We start from the raw sequence: 25583 nt of genomic DNA, 5'->3' as shown, positions 1-25583 counted from the left end.
CCCAGCACAGACTTTGCCATTGGGGACGTCAAATCCTCTGATGTCATACTGAGGGCCAAAGCAACCCAGAAAAGGAAGAAAGTATTTGGGAGCCTCTTGTTTGCGCAAGTAAGTATTCTTGAAATCTGGCTTCAAATGTGTGTACATGTTGAGTGTTTAGATGTCCAAAAAAAAACACCCACTCCGCTCAATAGTTAAGTATGCAGTGCCTTAACATTAGCACTGAGAAGGAAGATGTGGATGGAGCTGGCAGTGTTACTGGGTACCTGAGTTTTGGAGACCAGGCACCAGGGCCAAGATTGTGGAGTAGTTGCAGTGTGTACATTCCTAGTAGTGTAGGTGTCTGAAGGGCAAGCAGGTTTCAACCAACAATAGACTGGGTAGGTAAGTATTTTCTGAATTTGACTAGTACCTAGACCATAACTCACTATGTAGAGCCACTTGACCATCTTTCCCTTAATACTTTTTACTCTTCTTACTGGGTCATAATCTTCCACAATGAACTATTAGCAGAATGAGTGCAGATATGTTGCATTGTTTGCAAGATCTGGAGCAAATCAAGGAGGCTGCTACTGCTTTACAGCGAAGAATCAGAAGAATCTGAGGTTTTGTGGACATGCTTGCCAAATTTTAATTTCCTCTTGCCTGTTCAGAAGTTTATTGTTCCACTTGTTGGCTCCTGTTTGCCCTTTTAATCTTTACCATGTTTTGCTGACTTTGAATTATGAAATTTTAGGGACACAAAAGTGTTTCTCCACTCCTCTAGGTGCACCACCAGGTCACGTTTTCTGTATTTTTCTCATTCTAAAAATGACTCTGCAAATTACTGACAGTGAACATGACAACATCACCTGTGCCAAAGTCTACAAGTATAGAATAGAAAACATGACCTGGGTTTGCATCTTGAGGAGGAGAGTTGGGAAACACTGCCCTAACTAATGTGAATTGAAATGTTTCTGTGTTTTTACGAATATAAAACCCCAAATTTGAAGGTGCCCCCAAATTGCCTTAACATTCTTATTTCCCTCATGATCCCATGCCTAAAATGTGTGTATTTCCATACATCTAGTTTGCAAAAAGCCCTAAAACACACAGTGTGTCAACATTGGCTATCTGCCATCACTGGGTATCAATGGACACGTTGCACCCCCCAAAACACATCCATTGATACCCTGTAATGGTAGATAGTACATGTTGACACACTGTGTGTTTTGTGGGTTTATAAAAAAAGATGTTTGTAACTACACACATTTGCGGCATGAGATCATAAGGGAAATGTAATTGTTGTGTCTCTACGTGTCGTGTATGTGGCTTCAACTGTTGGATTTTAGAGGGGTGAGATCACCCCATCTGAGGAAGGCAACATCCACCCAGTCTTGGGATACTAATGTCTCATTTGGCCTTCACTTTACCAAGATCAAACTTTGTAAGTGTCTGAGTTTGGGATCTAATGTTTTAGAACATGCCTATTTAGCCACAACAAAGGAGAAATAATGGTAAACATACTTGTTATACATCAAGATGTTAGTTTGTTTTAAAACCTAAAAATGCACATGTGAATGTGTTTTGAGTAAAATGTTTACTAAACAATGTGTGGCTTATTTCAATGCTCAATACCAGTGTATTTGTTAAGTTGTTGTAATTACAGGGACACTGTGCTCTTAAATGTGGCCAACTCCTGCAATTTTTAGTCCTTCCAAAAATTTGAAGAGTTGAAAAGGCATAATATTTTCGAACTATATGCATTAGATCCATTAAGAACAAAAACATGGTGTGTGTGTGTGTGTGTGTGTATGTGTGTGTGTGTGTGTGTGTGTGTGTACCAGACCCACAGCACACCATAATAGTTAGCTGAAGAAGATATTGTCACCTCATGTAGCAAATAAGGTACATTTGCACTATTGGAGAAAGTGGCAAAAATAAAGCCCATTTGTGAACATATTAGATAGATAAGAAGCACAGACAACAGTCGTTGAAATGAAATATGAGTTTATGATATCAAAATTATATTAAGCATGATCAGCAACACTTTTCTGCCAAGCCACTGCCCCTCTACCCACATAATAATCAATGTATTTCTACTGTAAACATCTGGCAATTTGTGAGGGCAATCCAGCACAGTGTCAGGGCTGGGCTCAGCCCTCCCTTCTCAGAGCTGGCCGCTCAGCTGCCGGCTAATTGCCAGCTCCTATCTCTCCACAGTTACTCAGCTGTTGATGATATCCTGCTCATCAGTCCTGCCTACTTAAACCGTTCAGCCCAGTGGATCTCTGCCTTCCTCTTGGTCAACATCACAGAGACATTCTCCTGCGTTCCTGTTTAAAGACTTGCTTTGTTGACATCCCTTCTGGCTCCAGATCCTGCTTGCTGTTCCATTACATTGATCACTGACTTCTGGCTGTGGCTGAGTAGCTGTTCCGGTTACTGAACTTTGGCTATGTTTTGACTATGTTTGTTCTTTTTACTTTTATTGTTAAATAAGTGTGATTTAACTGTAACATCAGTTTCAGTCTGATTTCATGTTTTTTGACATACATGCATTTTCGATAGGCATCAAAATGCCCACAGACGGCCAAGCTACAGCCTCTTCAGCTTGGCCTGCCCCTGGGGGGTCCACGTCACTTGGCAGTGAAGCAAGGTAGCTGGTAGCATTCCTCCTTAAAGAATTATGTTAAATACAACAGCACAGGACCTCATGGTTGATCTTGCAGAGTACCATGTTGATTGGAGTCCAAAACAGCCTGAAACAACTCGATAGAATGTTAAAGGCATTTTTGACCACCCTTCTGGCAGGAGAGAGCCTGTAATTGATTATTCTCTGCTCTGGGGTGAGGTTCCTCATAGGAAACGACTTCATCAGATGTTCCCCCAGAGCAAAGGCCTCATCTGCAGCAAAAACAAAATTGAGGCCCTCAATATTCTCCTCAGAAGGTGGTAAGTTTAAGGTGCCATTCTGGAGCTGCTTGTAGAACTCTGTCTGCATAATCACTCCCCCATCAGAGTTGCTGCCATTCTTCCCAACATCCAGATACAAAAACTCATAGTTGGCAGACACTACAGCTAGCATGACTATGCTGCAAAAGCCCCCCACAAAAACTGGATGTGCAGGCGCCAAAACTTCCGTCTGATGTGACCATAATGTTAGGTTTTCTTTTCATTAGTATGGTTTTCTGTCAAAAAAAAAATGAAGAGCATGACTAGGCATGGTCAGAAATGAAAGAACATATACAAAACAATTCAACACATTACGTCACTTCTGGTGTTGAATTCTGGCAGCTGAAAATTTTCTGATAGTACCCTCTTCACTTTCAATCTGAGACTAGCATCCAACAAAAAACTGACGAAAATTTGTCCAATAATCTGGCCAGTTGTACAAGGTTTTAGAATACAAGACAATCTCTGGCACATGCCCTTTGGACAAAAATCAGATGCTCGGTTGGTCAACAATCGGATTGTGTGTATGAGGCTTAAACCTTTCCCTACTTTGCTTAGCCTAAAGCCCCATACACACTATTAAATTTCCTGCAGATTTTTGCCTTTAGATTATATGGTTTTGCTAAATCTGAAGACAAAAATCTGCAGAAAATCTAATAGTGTGTATGGGGTGTTAAGCCTCGTACACACGATCACATTGTTGGCCAACAGAGCAGCAGAATTTTGTCCAAAGGGCATGTGCCAGGAACTTGTCTTGCATACTAACTGTACACAATTGTTGGCCAACAAACATGAACGTAGTAACGTATTATGAGGAATTTCAGCTCTTGAGAGCCACCCTTTGGGCACCTTCTGCTAAGTTTGTGTTTGGTGAGCATTGATTCCGAGCATGCGTGTTTGTACTTTCAACTTTTGTGTCACGGACTGGTGTACTGACGATACCAAAATCTGACAGCAGACCGTTGTCCACCGAAAATGTACTAGCCTGCAATTCAACATTTGTTGGCCAAAAGTTGGACAATTGTCTGAAGGAGTGTACTAATGGTCGTATTTTAGCACAGCAGTCTGTCATCACACAATCCCCTGCCAACAATCAGATCGTGTATGTGAGGCTTTAGGCCTCATACACACGGTACAAAAATCATAAGGGAAAAGTCTGAAGATGAGCTGTCTGCGGATTTTCATATCGTTAGTATGGTGCATTCAACGGATGATTTGACTTTTACATCAGACAAAAGCTGGATGTGCAGACTATAACATTTTTGTTTTGAATTTAATTCATGGGTCTCAGAAATGGCAGTGGATAGAAAAACGATGGAGAGGGGTTGTGAATAATACAATATCACAAAACAACTGAGTAACAAATGCTTCCTGCTGAGCAAAGCCTGAACAGTAAAGAGAGAAAATGTCTCATTGATGACGAGGATCAGCTTCACGGGTAAAGGAGCATTTTTAGACTGGGCTAAAACTGTCCAGAGAGAGAGAGAGAGCATGGCACCACTTTAGGGGCTGAAGCCATTGTTGTGGAGAAATGTCATATTTGGAGAAAATGTCTGGGCCACTTGAAAAACCTTACAACGAGTACCATAGACCTCAATCCAGAGGAGGCTCTTAAAGCGGAGGTCCACCCTAAAATGGACCTCCGCTCATCGGAATCCCCCCCCCCTCCGGCGCCACAATCGGCACCTTTCAGGGGGGAGGGGGGTGCAGTTACCTGGATAATCCAGGTAACTGCACCCACTTCCGGGCTAGCTCTCTGCGGAACGGGGCGTACGTTACGCCCCCGTTCCGCAAGCGCCCGCCCCCTTCAGCAAGTGCCCCACTGCCTGCTGGGAAACACACAGCTCCCAGAGGCAGCGGGGACCGTCCGGATTGCGCCGCGCGGCTCGCGCATGCGCAGTAGGGAACCGGGAAATGAAGCCGAAAGGCTCCATTTCCTGATTCCCATACCCAAGATGGCGGCGGGACCCGGCAGCCGAGCGAGCGATCGGCTTCGGGTGCCGACATCGCGGGCGCGCTGGACAGGTAAGTGTCACTATTTAAAAGTCAGCAGCTGCAGTATTTGTAGCTGCTGGCTTTTAAAAAAAAAAAAAAAAAAACGCGGAGTCCCGGTGGACTCCCGCTTTAAATTGGATAAAGCTTCTTTCCTTTTCCCCTTATTCTGAATTATTTGGGAAAAAGATACCATAAGACTGGAAGAAATGACTCCTACTTATTAGTAAAACAAAAGTACTTAACTAAATATGTAAATTGCAGAGGCATCTATCAGTGCCAAGTCAGATGCATAAGAGAATCATATTTAAAAAAAAATCAGGAACATAAATGAAAAGTAAAATTAGAAGAGATGGCTTTAGTAGCAACCACTAATATATAACACTAATGCAGATTACCATAGACTAGTGTGGAGTATGAATCATCCTTGTATATGAATTATCCTTGTGCTGTTCATGGTCAAGTGAAGGTAATGCACAATCAATTTTGATGCCTTGTAGTAAACATCAGAAACATATCTAAAGCTTTGCTATCTAGTCCAGCGTTACTTGGAGATGTGGACTAAATCTGAAAGATGTCAAAGACAAAATGCTGAATGATCAGAAAAGGAGTGTCTAGTGAAAATCTCATTGAAGACCTTGACTTTGCTGGTGATATTTCCCCTACTGTATCTTTATACACTGAAACACATCTAGTCCAAGGTGTAAGATCTACAGGAATAAGCAAATGAACAGGGTTTGGATATGAGGACTAAGATAAGGACATAATATTAACCACTTGCTTACTGGGCACTTAAACCCCACTCCTGCCCAGACCAATTTTCAGCTTTCAGCACTGATGCACTTTGAATGACAATTGCGCGGGCATACAACACTGTACCCAAATTAAATTTTTATCCTTTTTTTCCCACAAATAGAGCTTTCTTTTGGTGGTATTTAATTACAGCTGGCAGTTTTATTTTTTGCTAAACAAACAAAAAAATGCAAAAAAATAAATAAAAATCATGTTTAATAGTTTGTTATAACATTTTGCAAACAGGTCATTTTTCTCCTTCATTGAAGTGCACTGATGAGGCGGCACTGGTGGGCACTGATAGGCTGCACTGGTGGGCACTGATAGGCTGCACTGGTGGGCACTGATAGGCATAGTTAAGGCGGCACTAATAGGCACAGATAAAGTGGCACCGATAGGCACAGATAAAGTGGCACCGACAGGCACAGATAAAGTGGCATTGATAGGCACAGATAAAGTGGCACCGATAGGCACAGATAAGGCAGTACTGATGGGCACAGATAAGGCGGCACTGATGGGCACAGATAAGATGGCACGGATGGGTGGCACGGATGGGTGGCACTAATAGGTACCACTGATAGATTGGACTGATGGGCACTGATAGGTGGCACTGATAGGTGGCTCTGATAGGTGGCACTGCTGGGCACTGATGGGCGGCACTGATGGGCACTGGTAGATGACACTGATGGGCACGGATATGTGGCACTGGGGTGCAGCACTGTTGTTGAGGCAGATTGTGGGCACTGATGGGTGGCACTGTGGGCACTGATGTGTGGCACTGTGGGCACTGATGTGTGGCACTGTGGGCACCGCTGGGTGGCACTATGGGCACTGCTGGGTGGCACTGATGGGGGGCACTTTTTTATTACAGAGGTTGCACTGGCAGGGGGCAGGTGGGCACTGGTAAGCTGGCCGTGATCGGGACTGATGTCCTGATCACGGCCGCCGGTGATCGGCTCTTTTTTTTTCTCCTTGCGCTGTCAGCGTGAGGAGGAAAAATAGCTGATTACCGGCTCTGTTGTATCACATGATCAGCTGTCATTGGCTGACAGCTGATCATGTGGTAAGGGGTCGGGATCGACCCCTTGCTCGGATCCGTGATCAGGCGAGTCTCGTAGACTCGCCGATCACAGAGCACGCTGCGCGCAGGGCGCTCGTGCGTGGGACGACGTCAATAGACGTAGTCCCAGCAAAGGAGGTCCGCGCTGTAGCCGTCATTTGGCTATAGCGCGGATCTCTAGTGGTTAAACAATAGATTTGATGAGCTAATGATCTTGAACAGCATGGAAGTTAGATGCTCTGTACTGCTTTTTGGGCAGCTTACTGCTAATACAAAGATGTCACAGAAGACATATTTTGTAGGTTTAATAATTCCATAGCCAAACCGAAGAACAAAGCTAATGTTATTTTAAAGTAATGGCAAATCCATTTTACTCCATGGGTGTGAAACATAGGGTGAAATGAAAAAAATGGTCCTCAATCTGCAAACCTTCATCAAGGCAGTACCTAACCAGCCAACAAAATAAGGAAATTATTGGCCATAGCGTGTACTTACTAGTTCCACCGGTGATGATTCCAAGCTTACCCTCTTGTAGAGCTACTGCTGCCACTGGTATCTTTAGCATCCAACATTTCTGGGTGTGTCCCTGGACACGCTAGTGATGCAGAAGCTGATGTTTGAAACCATAGTGAGTAGCATGTGATGTTGACATACAATAATCTGGAAGTGTCAGATGCTGAAGAAATCAGCAGTAGCTCTACAAGAGAACTAAGATTGGACTGGTATGTATTTTCAATATATTTTTACTGACAGAATTCATTTTAATTTTTATTTCTAGGGAAAAAGTTGCTTTAAAGAGTGGAAGTGACTTCAGATGCACCATGCTCTTCTGAAGTGCAAATTTGGCCTTACAATGCAGACATTTTATTTGAACCTTTAAAACAAAGAAAAAAAAATCAGAGGCCAGGAGAGGCCTGGTGATTCAAAAATAAAAAGAGAGTGAGACAAAAAGAAGACCTACAAAGGAGTAAAGGCACTGTCAAAGAAGAGCATGCAAGGGTGAGGCTTTGTAGTAGCCCTGTGCTCCACAACTAAGTAAAAAAAGATAATAAAAAACACAGTTAGCCCAAAGCAATACAAGAAAAAAAGAAAAAGATTCACATAATCACTCCTAGAAACCTGTGCCTGCTTTCTCACATTTTATATTTACAAAAAGTTTATCCATTATCAAACTATATTGAAAATGTCATTTATAAATAACAGTTTGTTTTTGTAGTTATAGAATTTTGTCTGAATAAGGTTGTGGTATGTAAAATAACGTAAAAGAAATGTTAACAGAACATAAGTGAAACCCACTGAACATTTCCACCAAAGGTTTGGCCGAACAGAAGCAAGATTTCAATTTTACAAACATCTGAAGCTCTCAGCGGGGAAGGGAAATTTATTCACAGTAAAGTGATGTTTGCTTTCCACACATGGTTGAAGGACCAAGATAAAAGAGTCTTTTTAAATGTGTCCATGCCTTGTGTTCATAAAATGCTTTCTATGATATTCTGTGGACTTTTTGATCATCTCTCATATGAGGTTAGTGTGACTTTAAACATGTTTTTCTGGAGTTAATTGAACTGCATGCATTTTTACATTTATTTGATATATTAATTTCGCTTAGGTCTTTTTACATTTTTAATGATTTGAACGTTCTAACACTGGTACATGTGAAAGAATATCTGCATGTTGCAGCAGAATTTATCCATGATTTCCTGTTTAGAAAACATGCTTTATCACACTGCTACAGGTGTCACTGTTGATTATGCACCAGCTACGACCTGAACTAGCTCATTGTAAATCCTGAACACACAACTGTTCTGCAGACTAAAATAAGAAATTCTACTATATAATAAACTATTTTCTTCTCAATTTCCCACTCCATCTACATTATTAATGTGGTCAGGTGCCCTAATTTAGCAATACTGCTATCATAACTATTTTATGTAGTTGGATTTAAATTTAATACACTTTTGACCTTTGATTGCATTAAATACGACAAAGGTGATCTTCTGCTTAATATAGCCAAAACATGTAGACAATTTAAATGCATAAAACTGGCAATTTAATTTGATCCCTGAACATGTTATGCATACTTATTATGAGGTCAGTGCAAGATTGGGACAAAAATATATGACATGAATTTCAATTGAATGTGTTCGCTCTATTTTCATGTATATTGTATCTTACAAGTACACCTCTCACATTTTTGTAAATATTTTATTATATCTTTTCATGTGACAACACTAAAGAAATAAGACTTCGCTACAATGTGAAGTAGCGAGTGTACAGCTTGTATAAACAGTGTAAATTTGCTGCCCCCTCAAAATAACTCAACACACAGTCATTAATGCCCAAACCGCTGGCAACAAAAGTGAAGTACACCCTGAAAATGTCCAAATTGGGCACAAATTGTCAATACTTTGTGTGACCACCATTATTTTACAGCACTGCCTGAACCCTTTTGGGCACGGAGTTCACCAGAGCTTCAAAGGTTGCCACTGTAGTTCTCTTCCACTCCTCTATGACGACATCACGGAGTTGGTGGATGTTAGAGACCTTGCACTCCTCCACCTTCCTTTTGAGGATGCCCCACAGATGCTCAATAGGGTTTAGGTCTGGAGATAGGCTTGGCCAGTCCATCCCCTCTAATCTCAGCTTCTTTAGCAAGGCAGTGGTTGTGTTGAATGTGTGTTTGGGGTCGTTATCATATTGGCATACTGCCCTGCGGCCCAATCTCCAATGGGAGGGGATCATGCTCTGCTTCATTATGTCACAGTACATGCTGGCATTTATGGTTCTCTCAATGAACTCTAGCTCCCCACTTGCAGCCCCAGAACATGACACTCCCACCAACATTCATGATTGTAGGCAAGGCACACTTGTCTTTGTACTCCTCACCTAGTTGGCGCCACACACGATTGACACCATCTGAATCAAATAAGTTTATCTTGGTCTCATCAGACCACAGGACATGGTGGTTAGAGTAATCTCTGTCCTTAGTCTGCTTGTCTTCAGCAAACTGTTTGCAGGCTTTCTTGTGCATCATCTTTAGAAGTGGCTTCCTTCTGGGACGACAGTGTGGCGTATGGTCTGAGCACTGACAGGTTGACTCCCCCACCCCTTCAATCTTTGCAGCAATGCTGGCAGCACTCGTACGTCTATTTCCCAAAGACAACCTCTGGATATGACGCTGAGCATGTGCACTCAGCTTGGCCTGTTCTGAGTGGAACCTATCCTGTTAAACTGCTGTATGGTCTGCAGCTCAGCTTCAGGGTCTTGGCAATGTTCTTATAGCCTAGGACATCTTTATGTAGAGCAACAATTCTTTTTTTTTTCCAGATCCTCAGAGAGTTCTTTGCCATGAGGTGCCATGTTGAACCTCCAGTGACCAGTATGAGAGAGTGAGAGCGATAACACTAAATTGAACACACCTGCACCCCATTCACACCTGAGACCTTGTAACACTAATGAGTCACATGACACCGGGGAGGGAAAATGGCTAATTGGGCTCAATTTGTACATTTTCACTAAGGGGCGTACTTCACTTTTGTTGCCAACATTTTAGACATTAATGGCTGTGTGTTGAGTTATTTTGAGGGGACAGCAAATTTACACTGTTATACAAGCTGTACACTCGCTACTTTACATTGTAGCAATGTCTAATTTTTTCAGTCTTGTCAGATGAAAATATATAATATATATAATATAATATAGATATAATATTTACCAAATGTGAGGAGTGTACTCACTTTTGTAAGATACTGTACATGTTCAACTGTTTTAGAAATATGACATTGTAAAACTATCCAGAAAGATCATAAATTCTGTTAAAATGCATTTCCTGTCTTGATCCATACTGCTTGTAAAATACTGTTGTGCCCATGGGGAATTTTATGGATTCAGCTGGCCAACCTGGGGGAATTTAGCCATTTGGACTTGTTCAGTAATGCAAAGAACTATAAAGACAGCCATCAGTCAGACTTTATCCTTACCCAATACAACTAAAGAAAAACTGGCATTTCTGCATTGTGTTAGGCTTTGTGGAAAGTTTAAACATTTCTAACAATTTTGCAAAAATACATGCAGTTTTGTGTTCTTTTAACATGTTATGAATATGCATTTATTTACATTAAAGTGGCATTAAACACAAAGCCAAGCATTTATTATATTGAAGCTTACTGATTTTTAGATGTGATGGCTGCATTATGCCGCGTACACACGAGCGGACTTTTCAACATCCAAAGTCCGACGGAATGATTCCGTCAGACTATTCGATCGTGTGTGTGAGCTGCAACGGACTTTTGATTCGCAAAAGTCTGACGGACTTTAGAAAATGGAACATGCTTCAAATTTTTCCGACGGAACTCCGCCGGACCCGGTCCCTTCGAAAAATTCGCTCGTGTGTATGCTATTCCGACGGACTAACACCGACGCTAGGGCAGCTATTGGCTACCGGCTATGAACTTCCTTATTCGAGTCCAGTCGTACGTCATCACGTTCGAATCCGTCGGAGTTTGGTGTGATTGTGTGTGGCCAAGTCCGCTCAGTCGAAAAGTCCGTCAGAACTCTGTCGGAACTCCAGCAGAACTCCGGCAGGACTCCTTCGGAAGTCTGTCGGACATAAATCCTCTCGTGTGTACGGGGCTTTAGTATTCCTTTTTGAGCTGTCTTTCTTTTATTTTGACCTGGTTATCTGGCCAGTCAGTCTGTTTTTCAACAGAACGAGATCTCCTGCAAATGTAGAAGTTAGAGTGTTGAGACAAGCCATTTACCAAGAACTGGGGTGTTTAGAATGATCAGCTTTTATTATTCATGTAGAATCTTTATCTCAAAAGGAAAACAAACTGTTTAACTGCTGTGTGAGCTGAAGTTTGGCTTCAATTTGTTTTGCTAGTACATCTAACACACTTCTCCCCTCAGATTGACAGTGCTGCTGTCCAAAGGTGCTCCTGTGCTCCTTCATTCAGAGTGGGGGCACTCTAATATAAGAGTTGTGTTACTGAAAAGATCACCAGGTAAAAACAAGGTGAAAAAGCCTAACAAAACTAATGCAGTCACCACATCTAAGGATTGGTAATCTCCAATATATTACATATCCTTGCCATTTTTTATAATGCCACTTCAGCCCCGGAAGGATTTACTCCCTTCCTGACCAGGTCATTTTTTGCGTTACGGCGCCACTTTAACTGACAATTGCGCAGTCGTGCGATGTTGCACCCAAATAAAACTGATGTCCTTTTTTTTCCCCACAAATAGAGCTTGATCACCTCTGCGGTTTTTATTTTTTTCGCTATAAACAAAAAGAAATCTATAAAAGAGAGAGCTATAAATAGCCATTGATTACTGTATAAATGTCACTGGCAGGGAACAGGTCAACACTAGGGGGCGATCAAGGGGTTAAATGTGTGTTCTAGGGTGTGATTCTAACTGTGGGGGTAAGGGATTGCCTGGGGGAGGAGACCGAATGTTGTTCCTAAGCAGTAGGAACAACAAATCGCTCTCCTCATCCCTGACAGAACAGAGATCTGTCTGTCTACATTGACAGATCTCTGTTCTCTCCTTCTCAGGAACAATCGCGGGTAGCCGACTGCCACCGTGGCCGCTGGCCATGCGCACGGGCTCATGCATCACGTGGCGTGCACGAGCGACCTATACTCTTTAGAGCGTCAGTGAGCCCAAACACTTGTGTGATGTGCAGGGGTTGGAGTGGATAAGCAGCGGAGAGAATGAGCAAAGAAGGAGGAGGCCTTGGGGAGCCGGTGGCAGCCAATGAGTGCGCAGTCTCTGGCAGTGACATATACAGTGCAGAGGCAGAGTTGCCGTGCAGCCTGAGCTGGGAAAAGAAAGATGGTGATGTTTATCATTGGAGTGTGCCACAGCCTGGCTCTGTCCACCTGGCTGCTCTCCTACTGTTTCATCCATCTGCTGTGCATGGACTTCACGGTGTCCAAGAAGGAGGGGAAGCCGCGACTGTGGGGTGGGGTAAGTGCATTGCATGGCTTCCTGCTGGAGCTCACCTGGAGTTCTCATCAGATGGAAACAATATGAAAAGGAATTACCGCTCCAAAAAGCTCCAGACCTCTTGGAAACACCAGCCCTATTAGGAACTCACAGGTGCTGACTCTGCACAAAATTCAGAAGAAAGAAAAAATCCTGGATGGCCGCACTCCGCTGAAGGCATCTTTATTGAAAATTATTTAAAATCCAACACGGTCACTTCATGCACAGAGAAAACAGGGAAAATCAGCCAATATGTTTCACACCATGCGTTGGTGCTTAATCATAGCTATGTTTCTTCTGGAGTTCACATCAGGTTGGTAAATGCTGCATTTTACTATGTGGGCCAGTGTGAACAGGGCTCCTTACATAGTTACATAGTTACATAGTAGGTGAGGTTGAAAAAAGACACAAGTCCATCAAGTCCAACCTATGCGTGTCATTATATGTCAGTATTACATTGTATATCCCTGTATGTTGTGGTTGTTCAGGTGGTTATCTAATAGTTTCTTGAAACTATCGATGCTCCCCGCTGAGACCACCACCTGTGGAAGGGAATTCCACATCCTTGCCGCTCTTACAGTAAAGAACCCTCTACATAGTTTAAGGTTAAACCTCTTTTCTTCTAATTTTAATGAGTGTCCACGAGTCTTGTTAAACTCCCTTTTGCGAAAAAGTTTTATCCCTATTGTGTGGTCACCAGTACGGTATTTGTAAATTGAAACCATATCCCCTCTCAAGCGTCTCTTCTCCAGAGAGAATAAGTTCAGTGCTCGCAACCTTTCCTCATAACTGATATCCTCCAGACCCTTTATTTGTCGCCCTTCTTTGTACTCGTTCCATCTCCAGTACATCCTTCCTGAAGACTGGTGCTCCTGCACTAGGAAAACACAGGTCTTTGCAAGTACACCCAGAAAACAAATGTTTTCTATGTGCCTGTACAACCAAAATGCTGGTGTCATGTACAGTGCAGAGCTGGGGGGAAATATGCAGCATGTCTGCATTTTGCTGCACTGCAATACACAAAATGCATGTAAAATGCATGCAAATACACAAACATAATGCAACTTAAAGTGGTTGTAAACCCTTGCAAACCACTTTGACCTACAGGTAAGCCTAGATTAAGGCTTACCTGTAGGTCCAAGAAATATCTCCTATACCTATACGGTTTAGGAGATATTTACCTGAAGACAGCCACCGCTGTCTACGGCGCATGCGTCGTAGACAGCGGCGTGCATGCGCACTGGGTAAGTGGCAGATCGCGGCGACATGCCGCGAGTGTTGGCTCCCATGCGCATGCGCTGGAGTGACGTCATCGCTGCTCCGGCGAATCACAGCGCCGAAGCAGCGAGACCCATGGAGACCCACCAAGGAGATGGACGCTCGGAACTACAGGGGACAGCGGTGACATCGCTGGCTCCTGTGTCAGGTAAGTGACACATAATGGACTACTATGCAATGCATAGTAGTCCATTATGCTTTACCTTTGCAGGGAATCAAAGAGGAAGTAAACTCATCAGGGTTTACTTCCTCTTTAAAGGGAAAAAAAAATAATCAAATGTTGTCAAGAATTTTGACCTTTCCACTGCCCTATTGGTCAGCTATCTTGGAGTGGGGGGTAAAAACACATTTAGAAAAAAAAGGCACACCAACTAATCTCAGCATGCATAAAAATACAATGAAATGTGCATAAAAATACATATAAACATGTATCTATGCATGTCTAATCATGCATGCGTTTGTTTCATGAGATTTAATGCACGTATAATATGAGCAAGCCCTTATCATTCCTTTCCTTGCACAGTGACAAAATAATTCTTGCCCGCTGTGTTTTCCATAACAAACTGCAGTGCAGAGATATGAATCTGCTTGATTGCTTTATATAACAATCTAACATTTGCTGAGCTTCTCATGCGGTTACTAACTGTTATTCTGCCTGTAAATGTTTAGGTATACAGTCGTGCTCATAAGTTTACATACCCTGGCAGAATTTATGATTTCTTGGCCATTTTTCAGAGAACATGAATGATAACACAAAAACTTTTTTTTTTTTCACTCATGGTTAGTGTTTGGCTGAAGCCATTTATTATCAATCAACTGTGTTTACTCTTTTTAAGTCATAATCACAACAGGAACTACGCAAATTACCCTGATCAAAAGTTTACATTCCCTGGTGATTTTGGCCTGATAACATGCACACAAGTTAACACAAAGGGGTTTGAATGGCTATTTAAGGTAACCATCCTCACCTGTGGTCTGTTTGCTTGTAATTAGTGTGTGTATAAAAGGTCAATGAGTTTCTGGACTCCTGACAGACCCTTGCATCTTTCATCCAGCGCTGCACTGATATTTCTGGATTCTGAGTCATGGGGAAAGCAAAAGAATTGTCAAAGGATCTGTAGGAAAAGGTAGTTGAACTGTATAAAACATGAAAGGGATATAAAAAGATATCCAAGGAATTGAGAATGCCAATCAGCAGTTTTCAAACTCTAATCAAGTAATCAATGAAAACAAAATTGAGCTTTTTGGCCACAACCATGAATCTACATTTGGATCAATAAGGCCTATAATTAAAGGTACATCATTCCTACTGTGAAATACGGAGGTGGATCACTGATGTTTTGGGGATGTGTGATCTACAAAGGCACAGAAAATTTGGTCAAAATTGATGGCAAGATGAATGCAATATGTTATCAAAAAATACTGCAGGAACATTTTGCATTCATCAGCCAGGAAGCTGCGCATGGGACGTACTTGGACATTCCAACATGACAATGATCCAAAACACGAGGCCAAGTAGACCTGTCATTGGCTGCAGCAGAATAGCGTGAAGGTTCTGGAATGCCCATCTCAGTCTCCTGATCTCAATATCATTGAGCCTCTCTGGGGAGATCTCAAACATGCAGTTCATGCAAGACAAGCCCAAGAATTTACAGGAACTGGAGGCCTTTTGCCAAAAGGAATGGGCAGCTCTACCATCTGAGAAGATAAAGAGCCTCACCCACAAATACCACAAAATACTTCAAGCTGTCATTGATGTTAAAGGGGGCAATACACGGTATTAAGAACGGGGGTATGTAAACTTTTGATCAGGGTCATTTGGGTAGTTTCTGTTGCCATTATGATTTAAAAAGAGTAAACTCAGTTGACTGATAATAAATGGCTTCAGCCAAACACTAACCACGAGTGAAAGAAAAGTTTTTGTGTTATAATTTATATTCTCTGAAAAATGGCCAAGAAATCATAAATTCTGCCAGGGTATGTAAACTTATGAGCACAACTGTAAGTACAGCATCTAAATACAATGGGAAGTTTGCACGTTTAATGGGTTTGTTCCTAAAGGGGGAGACATCATCATCAAAAAAATCCCCAAAAGTTTTTTTGCCAAATAAGAGGTATTATTCTTGCCTCTCTGGTGCAAATTGTCACTATCTTAGCTACCGTATTTGAGAGCTGCAACCTTAATCAGAATCTTCAGCATTTTACTCTTTTGGGAGTGGCAGATGCCTGGGTTTTGCATTGCTTGCCGAGGTGCCTTCCTCTGTTAAACCACCATAGATGACCAGCCAAACTGCCTGAGATTTGAACCATGTATGGGCACACTGACAAGTTGTTCGATCAATCAATTTGGGTAGAACCAACATGCCAAATTTTTTATGCAACTATTGCCAGTGTCAACAATCACTGTGAGCTCTCACGGCAGGGGCAGCTCCTTTGTCAACCCAGTGCATGTGCAGATGTGCCCCAGGGTTCTCTTAGGACCCAAACCCTGTGGCATATCTTTACACAGGCAGGGAGAGGGGAGAAAGTCTTGCCTAGGCAGGAATTGCAGAAGTGCTGTGTTGTAGCTCAAATGAAGCATTTACAAAAAAAAAATCCAGAAGGGCTGTCTGCTGAAGATCCTGATGGAGGCTGCAAAGTGTGGACCAAGAAGGTAGGAAACATAAGCTGCTGAACCAGATAAACTTTGGTTAAAAATAAAAGAGAATTATTTTTAAGTATGTACTGTATTATTAACTAAAAAAAAAGTACTTTCTTTTGCTCTCAGCCCTTCCCAATCTCCAAATCTCTCTTCCTATTTTAATGGTGTGATCCGATTTCCTGATAGAGGGTGGCTACATGTGTTCTCTAAGGTCCCACTGAATGTAACCACTTTCTCTTGCTCATTGATATGAACTAGGGACTATAGATTATGGACAATATGATTTGTAGTCTGCATAGAGCAGTGCATATGACTGCAGATAGCATGTACTGTTCATTCCAAACAAACAGAAATAAGTGGGGAAAGGTGATGTTCCCATGGAGTGCCCATGACGGAAATTAAAAGGAGGCAGAAAAACACAGTAAGAAACAATTTCAAGAAAATATGCTTACAGGCCATTAGCACTGAATTCCAGTCATGCCACTTCCTGGACGTATGTCTACTATTTACATCTGATAGGTTTATGGACCTCCTCGAGGATACAGTTGGGGCTCTGAGAGTAGAGAAGCACACGGAGCAGCTTTGACTGCCCCTTCTCTATGCTGCTCATTCACAGGAGCCCAGAGGCGGCTCTTTAATTAGGCAAATTAGGCGATTGCCTTAGGCCTCGCCCTCATAAGGGCCTCGCGGGCCGCGATCGCCTAATTTGCCTGACAGTGTGTGGGACCCGGGAGTGCACCGGTTAGTGTGCGCAAGCAAGCCAGCTGCCTGTAGCGAGGTGAGCGAGCGGGCAGGAGCTGCACATAGACGCCGGCACCATGCCGCCTGTCTGAGCTGATGATGAGCCTCTGCGGACGAGTTAGACGACATCATCTCGGCTCAGTCAGGCTGCATCCATTAACAGTCTATTCCTCTGCGGCGCCATCCTCCTAGCCTTTCCCCCAGTCATCGGCCCCAGTGCATAGTGGGAGTTGTAGTTCACAGCACAGACAACAGACTTGGCCCTCTGGTGCCTTTGCTCTGCATAGACTACAACTCCCAGATTGCACTGCATGAGGGAGCTCAAAGACAACATCACCTGTCACCTGCCTTTAGTAGTATAGGGGACCGACGAGCAGGTACAGTACATCATCATGCTGAGTGTACATTACCCTGTCTTTTTATGGTCTCATGGCCAGTACCCGGTCTGTCTCTGTCTGTCTCAGGTCTGCCTCAGTCTGCCTCTGTCTCACGGTCTGTCTCACGGTCTGTCTCAGGTCTGTCTCAGGTCTGTCTCACGGTTTGTCTCACGGTCTGTCTCTGTCTCACGGTCTGGGTCTGTCTCACGGTCTGACTCATGGTCTGTCTCACGGTCTGTCTCTGGTCTGTCTCTGGTCTGTCTCTGTCTCAGTCTGTCTCACAGTCTGTCTCTGTCTCACAGTCTGTCTCTGTCTTACAGTCTGTCTCTGGTCTGTCTCTGTCTCACAGTCTGTCTCTGTCTTACAGTCTGTCTCTGGTCTGTCTCTGTCTCACAGTCTGTCTCTGTCTCACAGTCTGTCTCTGGTCTGTCTCTGTCTCACAGTCTGTCTCTGGTCTGTCTCTGTCTCACAGTCTGTCTCACGGTCTGTCTCTGTCTCACGGTCTGTCTCTGTCTCACGGTCTGTCTCTGGTGTGTCTCTGTCTCTGGTGTGTCTCTGGTGTGTCTCTGGTGTGTCTCTGGTCTGTCCTAGGTCTCACTCTCTGTCTCACAGTCCTCTGTTTCAGTGCTGTGTCTTGGCCTAGGCCGACAAGGCCCAGGCCTAGGGCGGCACTTTGCAGGGGCGGTAAAAAAGCAGCTTGCATGAAAAAAAAAAGCCCCCTGACCCATCCTCCCAAGTCCCGGCTCCAACGGCCGCCTCCTGCACAAATACTGCCCCATGTAGGCGGCTTGCTGTATGTAGCGCCGCACTTGTAAATATTATGGCCGTGCTTGGCCAGGGGGACTGGTACCACCATAAGCGGCAGGTGACTCTCCAGACCGGCTGCATGTAATTTGTCCCCTGGCAGTATTTGATGGGGCACAGACGGTGGCAGCATTTGATGGGGCACAGATGGTGGCAGCATTTGATGGGCACAGTGGCACTGCAATTGATGTTTTTTTCATTTTTTTTCCAAACATTTTGAGCATCAGCCGCCACTGGGTGGGATCATCATTGTGCCGCTTCTCCTTTCTTGTTGAATGACAGGCTGAGGGTATGTACATTCCAGTGTGGGCTTTGAGGAAAGCCGTTGAATGAGGCTGGCTGTCGTTCAAACTGGAGGGCTTATTTTATTTTTAATGGGCTTTTTTTAATTTATCTTGCTGCAGTTTTGCTTTCAAAATGAATGCCAGGCAAACAGCTATTCACACACGTGAAATTTTTCATCTATAAAAAAGATTTATAATTCTGTGCACTCATTTTTGTGATTCATATACCTCTGCCAGACAGTAAAGCCAGAATGGTGCACCACCTTCTCTTACAGTTAAATAATACAGCAGTGTTATTTACCCTCTCCCTAAACCTGATGATAATGAAGAAGCATTACATTGATAAGTTATCAATTATGCTCATTCTGTTGTTTTCCCCTATCAGCATCCTGCATCATGTCTGCGCAGTTTGAGCATTGCCTTTATCATTGTCTGCAAATAGTCTCTGACTGTCTCCTGTATCATTGTCCGCACACAGTCTCTGACTGTCTCCTGTATCATTGTCCGCACAGTTTCTGACCCTCTCCTGTATCATTGTCCGCACACAGTCTCTGACCGTCTCCTGTATCATTGTCCGCACACAGTCTCTGACTGTCTCCTGTATCATTGTCCGCACAGTCTCTGACCATCTCCTGTATCATTGTCCGCACACAGTCTCTGACCATCTCCTGTATCATTGTCCGCACACAGTCTCTGACAGTCTCCTGTATCATTGTCCGCACACAGTCTCTGACCATCTCCTGTATCATTGTCCGCCCACAGTCTCTGACAGTCTCCTGTATCATTGTCCGCAGACAGTCTCTGACCGTCTCCTGTATCATTGTCCGCACACAGTCTCTGACCGTCTCCTGTATCATTGTCCGCACACAGTCTCTGACCGTCTCCTGTATCATTGTCCGCACACAGTCTCTGACCGTCTCCTGTATCATTGTCCGCACACAGTCTCTGACCGTCTCCTGTATCATTGTCCGCACACAGTCTCTGACCGTCTCCTGTATCATTGTCCGCACACAGTCTCTGACCGTCTCCTGTATCATTGTCCGCACACAGTCTCTGACCATCTCCTGTATCATTGCCTGCACACAGTCTCTGACCATCTCCTGTATCATTGTCCGCACACAGTCTCTGGCCGTCTCCTGTATCATTGTTTGCACACAGTCTCTGACCGTCTCTTGTATCATTGTCTGCACAGTCTCTGACCGTCTCCTGTATCATTGTCTGCACAGTCTCTGACCGTCTACTGTATCATTGTCTGCACAGTCTCTGACCGTCTCCTGTATCATTGTCTGCACAGTCTCTGACCATCTCCTGTATCATTGTCTGCACAGTCTCTGACCGTCTCCTGTATCATTGTCTGCACAGTCTCTGACCGTCTCCTGTATCATTGTCTGCACAGTCTCTGACCGTCTCCTGTATCATTGTCTGCACAGTCTCTGACCGTCTCCTGTATCATTGTCTGCACAGTCTCTGACCGTCTCCTGTATCATTGTCTGCGCACAGTCTCTGACCGTCTCCTGTATCATTTTCCGCATAGTTTGACCATCTCCTGCATCTTTGTGATTGTCTGTCAGCACCCTGTCCATGGCTCAAGTGTGTGTGTGTTATATATATATATATATATATATATATATATATATATATATATATATATATATATATATATATCCTATGTTTAATGATATTTGATTAAAGAATAATTGGTCCGTGAAAATGATATAAACTGAGTTCATAGGATTTAAGGCTGTTAATATATGCATTTTTGCAGTTCATTTTTATCACCTATATTATTTTTCCCATTATGGGCGTGAGTGGGGCCTTGTGCCTAAGTTTTGCCTAAGGCCTCGCAAAGTCTAGAGCCGCCTCTGCAGGAGCCTTTGTATTTTATAAATGAGTTCACCCTAGCATAGTAGCTGCATTGACTCTACACTTGAAGGAACAGAACATCCAGAGTCGGAACTCTGGAAGCTATCTTTCTGGCGCATATTAAACTTGTCAGATGTAAATTAAAGTGATAAAGTCCAGGAGATGGCATGCACCTTATCGGATTTAACTCAGTAGCTGAATTCCTGGAATCCAGCTTTAAGGTGAAATTCCTGCCTAACAGTAACTATATTTAACCTCTTGAGATCCGCGCTATAGCCGAATGACGGCTACAGCGCGGACCTCCTTTGCCGGGACTACGTCTATTGATGTCGTCCCGTGCACGAGCGGCCTGTGAGCCCCCTGAGGGGCGCACGCGGCGCGCTCTGTGATCGGCGAGTCAATGAGACTCGCCTGATCACCGATCCGAGCAAGGGGTCGATCCTGACCCCTTACCACGTGATCAGCTGTCAGCCAATGACAGCTGATCATGTGACAAAACAGAGACGGTAATCGGCTATTTTTCCTCCTCACGCTAACAGCGCGAGGAGAGAAAAAAAAAGCCGATCACCGGCGGCCGTGATCGGGACATCAGTCCCGATCACAGCCAGTGTATCGGTGCCCACCTGCCCCCTGCCAGTAACCCCCAGAGCATTAATAAAGTGCCACCCATCAGTGCCCATAATGCCACCCAGCAGTGCCATACATCAGTGCCCACAGTGCCACCTATCAGTGCCCACAGTGCCACCTATCAGTGCCCACAGTGCCACCTATCAGTGCCCACAATCTGCCTCAACAACATTGCTGCACCTCAGTGCCACATATCCGTGCCCATCAGTGTCATCTACCAGTGCCCATCAGTGCCCATCAGTGCCTATCAGAGCCACCTATCAGAGCCACCTATCAGTGCCCATCAGTCCCATCTATCAGTGGTACCTATCAGTGCCCCTTAGTGCCACCCATCCGTGCCACCTATCAGTGCCCATCAGTGCCGCCTTATCTGTGCCCATCAGTACTGCCTTATCTGTGCCTATCGGTGCCACCTTATCTGTGCCTATTAGTGTTGTCTTAACTGTGCCTATTAGTGCCCACCAGTGCCGCCTCATCAGCGCATTTCAATGAAGGAGAAAAATGACCTGTTTGCAAAATTTTATAACAAACTATTAAACATGATTTTTTTTTTTTTTTTTTTTTGCATCTTTTTTTGTTTGTTTAGCAAAAAATTTAACTCCCAGCTGTAATTAAATACCACCAAAAGAAAGCTCTATTTGTGGGAAAAAAAATGATAAAAATTTCATTTGGGTACAGTGTTGTATGCCCACGCAATTGTCATTCAAAGTGCATCAGCGCTGAAAGCTGAAAATTGGTCTGGGCAGGAGGGGGGTTTAAGTGCCCAGTAAGCAAGTGGTTAAAATGTTCATTCCTCATGTGACCTATGCTGCCTAACCTATGTAAAAAAGAGATTTTATATATATATATATATATCTATCTATCTATCTATCTATCTATCTATCTATCTATCTATCTATCTATCTATCTATCTATCTATATCTATATATATCCCGCAGCTGCCGTTGACTGACACAGGAGAGCTGGAGCTGTGGATCGAATGACAGAATCAGAGTGAACTAAAAATATCTACATATACAAATCTTTTTTTACACAGGTTAGGCAGCATAGGTAGCAGGATGGGGGGGGGGGGGGGGGGCATTAAACATAGTTAGGGTTAGGCAAGAATCCAAGTAGTGGATGTGTATGCATTATCTTTGGAAAATAACGATATGGTCTATCTAGTGTCACTTTAACTATAATATCAATGCTTATGCAGAGAACTGCATTCCTTTTTTTTTATGACAGTGTCACTGTAATGAAAGTACTGCTCATATTACCACCTGATCAGCAATTGTATTTTATTGACCTGACAATAAATGTAATTTCTTCCTATGGATTACTATACTTTAAGCATCACGCTTCTTTGCACTGTTCTAAAGGAAAAGCCAATGTGTGAATGTAAACATTCTGTAGGCTAAAGTTCCCCAATATACAGTGCCTTGAAAAAGTAATCATACCCCTTAAAATGTTCCACATTTTGTCATGTTAAAACCAAAACCGTAAATGTATTTTATTGCGATTTTATGTGATAGACCAACACAAAGTGGTACATAATTGGGAAGTGGAATAAAAATTATAAATGATTGTCAACATTTTTTATAAATAAATATCTGAAAAGTGTGGCATGCATTTATATTCAGCCCCCTTTACTCTGATACCTCTAACTTAAATCTAGTGCAACCAATTGCCTTCAGAAGTTGCTTAATTAGTAAATAGAGTCCACCTGTGTGTAATTTAATCTCAGTTTAAATGCATCTTTTATGTGAAGCCCTCCAAGGTTTGTTAGAGCAGTGGTCATCAACCCTGTCCTCAGGGCCCACTAACAGGCCAGGTATTATGTATTACCTTGGGGAGATGCAAACTAGAATACTGCCATCACTGAGCAGCAAATGATATCAACTGTGATGTTATTTCAGTTATCTTGCAAACCTGGCCTGTTAGTGGGTCCTGAGGACAGGGTTGATGACCACTGTGTTAGAGAACCTTAGTGAACAAACAGCATCAAGAAGGCCAAGGAACACTCCAGACAGGTCAGGGATAAAGTTGTGAAGAGGTTTAAAGCAGGGTTAGGTTATAAAAAAAATTCTCAAGCTTTGAACATCTCACAGAGCACTGTTCAATCCATCATATGAAAATAGAAAGAGTATGGCACAACTGCAAATTTACCAAGACATGGCCATCTACCTAAACTGACAGGCTGGGCAAGGAGAGCATTAATCAGAGAATCAGCCAAGAGGCCCATGGTAACTCTGGAGGCGCTGCAGACCCACAGCTCAGGTGGGAGAATCTGTCCACAGGACAACTATTAGTCATGCAGCCCACAAATCTGGCCTTTATGGAAGAGTGGCAAGAAGAAAGCCATTGTTGAAAGAAAGCCATAAAATGTCTTATTTGCAATTTGCAAGAAACCATGTGGGGGACACAGCAAACATGTAGAAGAAGGTGCTTTGGTCAGATGAGACCAAAATTGAACATTTTTGCCTAAAAGCAAAACGCTATGTGTGGTGGAAAACTAACACTGCACATCACCCTGAACACATCATCCCCACCATGAAACTTGGTGGTGGCAGCATCATATTGTGGGGATGCTTTTCTTCAGCAGGGACAGGGAAGCTGGTCAGAGTTGATGGAAAGATGGATGGAGCCAAATACAGGGCAATCTTAGAAGAAAACTTGTTAGATTCTGCAAAAGATTTGAGACTGGGCTGGAGGTTCACCTTCCAGCAGGACAACGACCCCAAACATACAGCCAGAGCTACAATGGAACTGTTTATATCAAAGCATATTCATGTGTTAGAATGGCCCAGTCAAAGTCCAGACCTAAATAGAGAATCTGTGGCAAGACTTGAAAATTGCTTGCTGTTCACAGATTCCATCCAACCTGATGGAGATTGAGCTATTTTGCAAAGAATGGGCAAAAATGTCACTCTCTACATGAGAAAATCTGGTATAGACCCAAAAAGACTTGCAGCTGTAATTACAGCAAAAAGTGGTTCTACAAAGTATTGACTCAGGGGGCTGAATACAAATGCACGCCACACTTTTCAGATATTTATTTGTAAAAAAATGTGAAAACCATTTATCATTTTCCTTCTACTTCACAATTATGTGCCACTTTGTGTTAGTCTATCTCAGTGATGGTGAACGTTGGCACCCCAGATGTTTTAAAACGACATTTGCCATGATGCTCATGCACTCTGCAGTATGGTTGAGCATCATGGGAAATGTAGTTCCAAAACATCTGGCATGCCAAGGTTCACCATCACTAGTCTATTGCATAAAATCCCATTAAAATACATTTATGTTTTTGGTTGTAACATGAAAAAATTTGGAAAATTTCAAGGGGTGTGCATACTTTTTCAAAGTACTGTGAAAACAAGCCAATTTATAATATTCTTACTGGCAACATATGGTAAATAATAATGTCAATATACCTCTGTGCTACCAAAATGTGAAATAAACCAAAAATTATTGTTCCAAAATTGTTATTATAGTTTTAAAAACGATTATTGCGCAAATAATGAATGATAAGTTGATGCTTCACCTATTGTGTTCCCACAATAAAACAATGTAAATATAGTGTTGGTGTGGTGCCGTGCAAACTGCAATTTACAGATGAATTGTGTCATGTATTGTATCCTTGGTGATGTGTCAGCCAAACATAAATGAATATCAAAACATGTATTAAATATTTAACAACCTATAGTACAGATACTGTTAAATAATAATGATAAAGTTCATATGAAAATGATAATTCATTCCTCCAGCGATGATATATCAAACGTAGTGTTCCCCCACTAAAGTGCTGTATAGTGCATATATAACAAAAAAATGATGTGCTCTCAGAACTCTTATGCCGCGTACACACAATCAAAGTCTTTGTCGGAAAAATCGTGGATGGTTTTCCTGTCGGAATTCCACTCAAGCTTGGCTTGCATACACACGGTCACACAAAAGTTCTCTGAACTTTCAACCGCCAAGAACATGGTGACGTACAACACTACGACGAGACAAGAAAATTAAGTTCAATGCTTCCGAGCATGCGTCGAATTGTTTCCGAGTATGCGTAGGAATTTTGCGCGTCAGGAATTGCTACAGACATTCGCAATTTCCGATCAAAACTTTTTCCATCTGAAAAATAGAGAACCTGCTCTCAATCTATTGCTGTCAGAAATTCTGCCAGCAAAAGTCCAATGGAGCATACACACAGTCGGAATATC

The sequence above is a fragment of the Lithobates pipiens genome, unplaced genomic scaffold (assembly GCF_037356315.1).
Source record: "Lithobates pipiens isolate NorthernLeopardFrog02 unplaced genomic scaffold, aLitPip1_a1.2 Scaffold_25, whole genome shotgun sequence".
Classification (NCBI taxonomy): Eukaryota; Metazoa; Chordata; class Amphibia; order Anura; family Ranidae; genus Lithobates; species Lithobates pipiens.
This window is presented reverse-complemented; position numbering follows the sequence as displayed.